At 39.7% G+C, this 8,548-nt stretch overlaps 1 non-coding gene across 1 annotated transcript; it reads right to left on the minus strand.

The window, feature by feature from the left end:
• Positions 1–5,021: 5,021 nt before the first annotated feature.
• Positions 5,022–5,104, minus strand: TRNAL-UAA. The gene has a single exon. It is a non-coding gene; the product is annotated as a tRNA-Leu (tRNA).
• Positions 5,105–8,548: the final 3,444 nt, after the last annotated feature.

Genomic DNA, 8,548 nt, shown 5'->3' on the forward strand with positions numbered 1-8,548 from the left:
GGGAGTGGAAGAATTGTCCGACGGCGTGGAGAGGTCAATTCACTAGTGGATACAAGGGCAGCCACCCCGACTTTGATCCTCGAAGTCGTCGCTGACCATTGGCTCTGGATCTGGCATGCGTACTTCGGCGTAGCCGAGTCGAACAACGACATCAACGTCCTCAACTCCTCCACCCTCTTCGCCGAGCAATGCAACGGCAACGGCCCGGTCGTCGAGTTCACTGCCAACAGGCGCCGATACCACATGGCGTACTACTTGGCCGATGACATATACCCACGGTGGCCTGTTTTTCTGAAGACGATCAGCTGCCCAATGGGTGAGAAGAGGGTTTTATTTGTGCAAAAGCAAGAGTCGGTGCGGAAGGATGTCGAGCGGGCATTTGGTGTGCTCCGATCACGATGGGCCGTTGTGAGAGGGTCGGCTCGTCTTTGGTTCAAGGAAATCATCGTCGACGTCATGTATGCGTGCATTATCATGCACAACATGATAGTCGAGCATGAAGGTGGGAGCATCACCGAGTGGAACGATGATGACGGTGCATCTAGCTCGTCCAGCACGGCGACCGAGCCCCCACACTAGAGGATTGTCATCGGGCTTCGACGAGGTTCTAGCTAGACATGCCTCAATGCGCAACCAACAAGACCATGCGCAACTCATGAACGACATGATTGAAGAAGTGTGGGCCCGTAACCGCCGTCGTTGAGTTTGCGTATTTTTTTTTAATTCGTATTGTAATGTATTAATTTTTATATATGAAATGAAGTTTTTTCCCAATTTTTTATTATTTAAATATTCAAATAAAATAAAATGAATAGGGCGCGCCTTAGGGCGCACCACTACAGGTGGGGGTAAGAGGATAAAACTGCAGACGTGACTCGCCATAGGGCGCCCCATTGTGGATGCCCTTATACTCCCTCATTTTGATGGCGAAACCCAATTACTGCTCCAAATTAAACACGGAAATTCTCAATTTCAAAATACAGCAACTCTCGATACTCAATTCCAAATCAAACAATCGAATGTTAATGATCAAAGAATTGCGCGAATTTTAATGTTATTCAGTTAATAAAGTACTGTATGAAAAAAGAATTAAGTAAAGTGAAAGAAATTGAAAAATATAGTACTCCAGTGAAAAAGTTTCTTAAACAAAAATGAAGATCACGTACGTAAACTTTGGTAAAAGTTTAACTCTTTCCACATCTCTAAATAAAGATGTCTGTAGACTATATCAACCCTAAATATTCAAAATATTGTTGAAGAGCAGGAGCTCAACGATTCAAGTATTCAACCGAAACTTATCTACAATATCCAGTTTGTCGATGCGAGATCCAGAGTGTTTTTGTATGGAATTAGCAGGAAGTATCTTGAAAATTAAAACTCAAAATTTGATCCCAAAATAAGCGTCTTAAAGCTCAACGTTCAATTCAAAAACAACACGAATTAAGGCATGCACATCATTGTTATAAGTTCCAAAGCTCAAGTCAAGCTCAACGTGATCCAAAAACAAAATGAAGGTTAAAGCTCAAGTCGAGTCCAACGTTGAATACACATTTTTTATGCAGAGGTGAACTTCGGAAGCCAACATTATCTGAATGTCAACAAAAATCGATTTAAATAAGGTCATCAATTTTTATGTTTTGGTCGCTTTTGTGAAAGAGTTTTTGCTGTGTTTGCTCTTGGGCCTACTACAAATGCAATAAGGAATGAGTTGTGCTACATAAATCCTTTATCAACAATCTCTTTATGGGCTTCATTTCTATTTTATTGGGCCGATGTCATCATTCGGTAAATAATGCGTACGATCATTTGTTTCCTATTTTTCCGAAATTTAGAGATGCAATTATGCAAATGCTCCATTAACTGCCTAAAATTTTGGCTGAATTTTAGTTTGTAATAAGTATCATTTTTTACGAAAATCTGCTAATAATGTTGCTTTTATATAACGGTGACAAAGAAGCATGCTGATACTTAAACTATACTACTCATAATACACAAGTATTGTTAGATTCAGCTGCGGACGCATGATTTTTTTTACTGGGGGCCCAAATTACTATATTTGTCGTCTACATAAAAATGTTTTATCTTTCCATTTCTGTTTCTCCAAAATTATTCTCATACTAAAATGAAAAATCACTCTTAATTAATTAATCACTTTTTATTTTCTCATAAATAAAAAGTGCATAAAATTATTAGTATGAGGGAAAAATATATAATTAAATTAATTACGTACTAGCTGATGAATTAGAGAAATTTATAGACAGATGAATTAGTATGAGAAAAATTCAAAAAGAAAACAAATACTCCCTCCGTCCGCCATTAAAAGTCTCATTTGTGGGCGGCACGAGTTTTAGAAAATGTTAAGAAGATGGTTGGGTGGAAAAAAGTTAGTGAAATATGGATCCTACTTGTATATATTAGTTTTAAATAAAATGTAAGAGAAATGAGTTAGTGGAAGATGTAACCCTATCACCATTTATGGTAAAAGTGAACCGGGACTCCTATTCACGGACAAGGGAGTATCCAGCAAAAGAAAGCCGCAAGGCAGAATCGATCCCTGTATTTTCTACTACCTAGGCCATGTGACCAACCAACTAAGCTAGAGAATCAATTCTATGTGTTTTAAGCATATATGTAATATAGTAATAACCCAAATGGCTGGGGCCCCAAGGACCTCATGCCTCCACTTAGATAATCCACATCCGTGCTCTTGCCAACGAGCATGGATGTGGGCCCGGACCCACTTTTACTCCCTGCTCTTAGGCAAGAGCACAACACCCACATCCGTGCTCTTTCGCAAGGACATGCTCAAGGGTCCCACCATTCTATTACTCAATTTAAATAAAAACATTTCCACAATATTAAAAAGCATTAAAAATAACCGGAATAATATTATAAATTACAAAAAAAATTGAAAATTACATAATTAAAATCCTAAAAATTAAAAATTACATAATTAAATTCATCAAATTAAAAAAATCCACTACTCGTGGCCAAATTTCGCCCAAATGGATGATGAATGTGTGTATTTATAGATTCTTTTGGGATTAAATTTTTTAAACAAAATTCAAAAAAAAATTTAAAAAATGGTAATAAAATCTATTTTTTTGGGAATCCAAAAATATATATTTTTTAATTTTTGATATTATTTTCGATTTTTAAAAAAAGAAAAAAATGTCAACGGCCAATAGAAACGCGTCATGTCGCCCTGCTCGCTGGCACGGACGTGCTCTTAGCTAAGAACAGCGTCGTGCCAGCGGCAAGAGCGCAGCGGCGGACAGCGGTGCCGTGCCGCTGGCACGGACGGACAGCGGTTTGCTCTCCGCTGTGGATGCTATTAGGTCCGCCACTGGTTAGATTATTATGACTTATATCATATGATTATCCTCCATCTAATATTAAGTTGTGAGATTATTTTCGTTCGAGAATGTGACTATAACTCATTATCATATTATCCATCTAGGATTAAGTAGATAGATTCAATCCTTTGAACCAATAATACATATTCAATCATGAGATATAATCTTTCAAAACGAAAGGACCACCACATTCCTAGCTAAACTAGGAAAAGGAAATAATAAAAAAGTGCAAATGATTTTGGTAAACAAATAAATGTAATGTTTTGTTTATAAAAGACACCTGGCTCTTAAAGTATGGATTTGGAGTATATATGTTGAACACTTTATTCAATTTGTTACAATTATCTGTAATTTAGATATTAGGGCATAACTCTAAGAGTAATATATACAGATAAATTAGACATGAGATCTAAAAGAACATTAAAGAGTATGAAAAGGATTTTCCAAGTAATAATAGTGATGAAGATGAAGAGCACAAAATTTGGGACGTGGATCAAATTTGTAAGGCCCATTAGGCATAGAATTTTTAAGCTGGATTTGCCATTCCAACTTAGGCGAGGTGTTAATGGTGTTTTCATTATTTATCAACCTAGACCAAAAATTGGAAGTTTGGGTATAGATGAAAATGTATTATTACTCCCTCCGTCCGCCATTAGGAGTCGCGGTTTACCATTTTAGTCTGTTCGTCATTAGGAGTCCCGATTAACTTTTACTATAAATGGTAGTACACCCCACCTTCCACCAACTCATTCCACTCACATTCTATTATAAAACTAATATATAAAAATATGTCTCACATTCCACTATCCTTTCTCACTCACTTTTCTTTATATTTCTTAAAACTCATGCCGAACTTAAATGAGATTCCTAATGGCGGACGGAGGGAGTAATATTTCTAAAGGTGTACGATAGTAAATTTAGTAAGTACTGTATATAGATGTGAGTCATGTGACCATTTCCTCTCCCCTCAACTTTTTCTGTCTCGTTCATCTATCTTTTTTTGTTTTAAAGAAGTAAATAATAAATAAATTCCGTTGGAATATTGAAGCCAAACTATACGTCAACCTTTTTTGGAAGGTTAACTGTCGAAATCCTTTTGATAAAAGTTTACTTGTCCGATCATATTTTGTGCCTTTGATTTTTCTCTCTTCTTTTTGTTGAAATGATTGTAAACATAGAGGTTCAAGTTCAACTTTATAACTTCAGAAGAACATAATTAAATTATAAGTTTGGTTGAAAGGGGAAAACAATTTTTAAAAGTTGAGGATCATTTTTGGTATCTACCGAATTGAAGTACTTCTTTATTTTCTTATTATGTTTAAAAGATAGAGGACAAGGAGGTTAAATGTTATGGTTTAATAAATAATAAACATATACAAATAAAGTATTGGGGGCATTTTTCTTTCTTATGTTGTAAAGATAGTTAACAAATTAAGAACATAAATACTTAAAGTATGGGTTTGTAAAGAACATAAAATAAGCATAGGTGAGTCATGAGTGGGGGAACTATAGGCGAGGAGATAAAATAAAATAAAAAATTTGAAAAAAATACTACTGGTACTTAGTATTTCCTTAAAAAGATCATACTAGTAAATTAAAAATATATGATTATAAATAATAAGTAAAGGTAAGGAGATAGTAACTGTGAAACAAAAATAAATAAATTGCTGGCTATGGGGTTCGAACCCATGCGCACTTATGTGCAGAAGATCTTAAGTCTTCCCCCTTAACCTCTCGGGCAAGCCAGCTGCTTGTTTTTATTGTCTGTAATATAGTATTAATAGAATATTCATTTATGGCTTATCAAATGTGATAAAATTTAGTAGTACTTTTTTAGAGAAAGCAAATTGATCTGACTGATAATATGTTTACCCATATAAAAGTGAAAAATTTTCTAGCAAATTCTATTAGCTATCAATATATTCCAAACTTTTTTCAAAAAAAAAAGGATCTTCGAATAGTAAGGAAGGGGAATTTAAAAGAATAGAGATTTAAAATGGACAATCATGGAAAGAAGGTGCATGCAACTAACCAACTTTTGTCACATGCATCAAATGAGGAATTGAGTGGCTGTGGGTGAAGCTTAGGTCCCCCCTCTGGTATAAATTGGTTAAAGCCGCCACCCCAGCCATAACTCTCTTGCCATGTTTCGACATTTCATCCTCAATTTTAATACTAATTTATCATTTCAAATACTAAAAGTCTAAAACATTGTACCTAACATCTTAACATGAAGTAATTATCTACCCCATAATTTATCGGTAAAATGCATGGACAATGGACATTCTTGCAATGTGATTTGGTATCTCTCTTTATCTATTGATGGGGTGCGTACTAAACAAGCCCAACAGCAATGACGGCCCATCAGCCCAAAGCCCAAGGAAGAGTATGAGTTCGGCATTACCAAAGAGTTCGGCCTCAGCCTACAGCTCGGTAAAAGCCAACCAATCAAGCTCTACTCTCAGATCGGCAACCAAAGCAGTTCGGTCGTGCGTACTAAACAAGCCCAACAGCAATGACGGCCCATCAGCCCAAAGCCCAAGGAAGAGTATGAGTTCAGCATTACCAAAGAGTTCGGCCTCAGCCTACAGCTCGGTAAAAGCCAACCAATCAAGCTCTACTCTCAGATCGGCAACCAAAGCAGTTCGGTCTCAGTATTCGACCGAACAAGGAGTTAGTGGACCCATACAGGATTTCCACAACTTCCAACACACCCACTACCACGTGGTGTCAACTCAGGCCACGATCGTAGGCCATGACCTACGCTACATCCACGATCTTAGGCCATGACCTACACGACATCCACGACTTAGGGTGGTGATGCAAGCCACGATCTTAGTTCAATATATAAATAGAACTTAGATCTGATAGACAAGTTTTTAAGTTCTCTAGAGATCAAATGTCAAATAGCAAGTCTGTATTGTAAGCTGTAGAAAACAGATCAAGCAATACAACTCTGCCCTCTTTTCTTCCCGTGGACGTAGATTTACCTCAGTAAATCGAACCACGTAAATCTCTGTGTCGTGATCTGCATTTTCCTGCATTCATCACCATCAAAAATTCGCTCAACCATCACTGGCGCCGTCTGTGGGAAACAGAGAACCAAATTTGTGATAAAGCGAATTTTTGACCCTTTTTCCACCCCAAAAAAAATGCATACCAGATCACACACTACCCGTAATACCGTTCGTGAAAACCATGAGGAAGCTAGTCCAGCCCGCAGGTCCGGAAAACAGCCTCGGGAGACATCTACTTCCAGTTTTCACGATGAAGGAACAAGCCGCTCAAAAGGTCCACACACCGAGTCTTCCCAGCAGCCTGATTTGAATGAGGCTGTCAAGCTGTTCTTGGCTGAGAAGCAGGATGAGTTCTTAGCCTTCCTGCAAAAGAGCCAACAGCCGAAGACGAAAACGGTGAGTTCTCCTTCCTCATCCAGACATGAAAGTCACTACCGCAGTAGTGCCGTGTCTTCCAGGAAGAAGAATCCTCAACCCCGACATGTTCCTGTTCCTCCTCGGTACCGGAATCACAGGAGATCTCCATCTCCTCCATACCGAAGAGATGTCGGGTTCGCCATGTACGGAGCATTGAAGACTCCGTTCTCGGACGATATCACCCGAACTCCCCTTCCACAGAACTACCGAACTCCGTCGATGACTTATGACGGGTTGGTGGATCCTCATGACTTCCTGGGACGCTATCAGTATAATATGGCGAACCAAGGTCTCAATGAGGTCCATATGTGCAAGCTGTTCCCCGAGCTGCTTATCGGGAACGCAAGAAGGTGGTTCGATAGCCTCCCCCAAGGCAGCATTAGATCTTACCGAGATCTAATGGAGGCTTTCCACAGGAGGTTCTTTCAGAAAGCGGAAGCCCGGATCACTTCGGCTCAGCTGCTTTCTATACGTCAAGGTCGCGACGAAAAGATCAACGACTTCATGACGAGATTCCACAAGGAATGCCTACAAGTAGATGATCTCAACGATCTACTTGTCATTTCGGCATTCCAAAATGGAATCCTGCCCGGAGCTCTCTACAGAAAGCTCGTGGAATGCAGTCCGCAAACAGCTCAAGAGATGTGGGACATTGCGGACAAGTTTTCTCGTGCCGATGAGGCAGACCGTCGAAAACGGTCTTTAGACAGCTCATCTAGAGAAGACAAAAAGAAGCCCGATCATAGCGATCAGAGGCTTCCTCGCCGAACACCTTCCCCACCAAAGGAGGGATAGCGGTCATCCGAGGTGATCGAAAAAGAGCAAGTGTGTTCGCAGATTGCGCTTAAAAGTGCCGAGCAATCAGTTCGGCACCATCAAGCATAGCAATCACAGCAGCCGGAGTCAGAGGCAGGCGAAATGACCGAAGTCACACCAGAGCCGAACTCGATGGTGTACGGCACTGAAGCAGTGATTCCGGTTGAGATCGGCATACCCAGTCCCCGAACTCAATTTCTCCTCAGAAATGAATGGTGACGGACTGAGAGCCGAACTAGATCTTGCCGAAGAAAGAAGAGAATTGGCCTGCATAAAAGCAGCCAAGTACAAGGAGCAAGTAGCCCGGTATTATAACCAAAGGGTGAAAAAGCTGCAATTTCAAGTGGGAGATCTCGTCTTGAGAAACAACGAAGTAAGCCGAGCAGAAAAGCTGGACGAACTCGAACCCACATGGGAAGGTCCATATCGGGTGTCAGAAGCCCTCGGCAAAGGGTCTTACAAATTGACTCACGTGTCAGGAGCACAAGTACCCCGAACATGGTACGTTTCCAACCTCAAAAAGTTCCATTTGTAAGAGACAGTCCAGTCAGTCTTGAGTCCTGTTCGGTCAATGTGCTTTCTTTGGTTTGCTTGGTCTTTGTTTGTCTCTGTGCGTTTTGTCTGTGTGTTTTGTCTGTCTCTGTGCGTGTCGTCTCTTACAAATGTTACTGAGGTATCTTGTTCTTCGAAGGCTGATCCCCTTCTTAGAACATATACAAGCCAACGATTGTGAGTCAAAGCTTCTAAAGAGGATACAAGACCACAATTCAGCTTAAACAAGCAGTTCGTCTGAAACGAACTGCAATAAGCCAACGATTGTGAAGTCCAAGCTTCTAAAGAGGATACAAGACCACAATTCAGCTTAAGAATCAAGCACTTCGTCTGAAACGAACTGCAACAAAAGTCCGATTCACGCGATAAAACTTGCCTGAATTAGGACAA

The sequence above is a fragment of the Salvia splendens genome, chromosome 3 (assembly GCF_004379255.2).
Source record: "Salvia splendens isolate huo1 chromosome 3, SspV2, whole genome shotgun sequence".
NCBI classification, from domain to species: domain Eukaryota; kingdom Viridiplantae; phylum Streptophyta; class Magnoliopsida; order Lamiales; family Lamiaceae; genus Salvia; species Salvia splendens.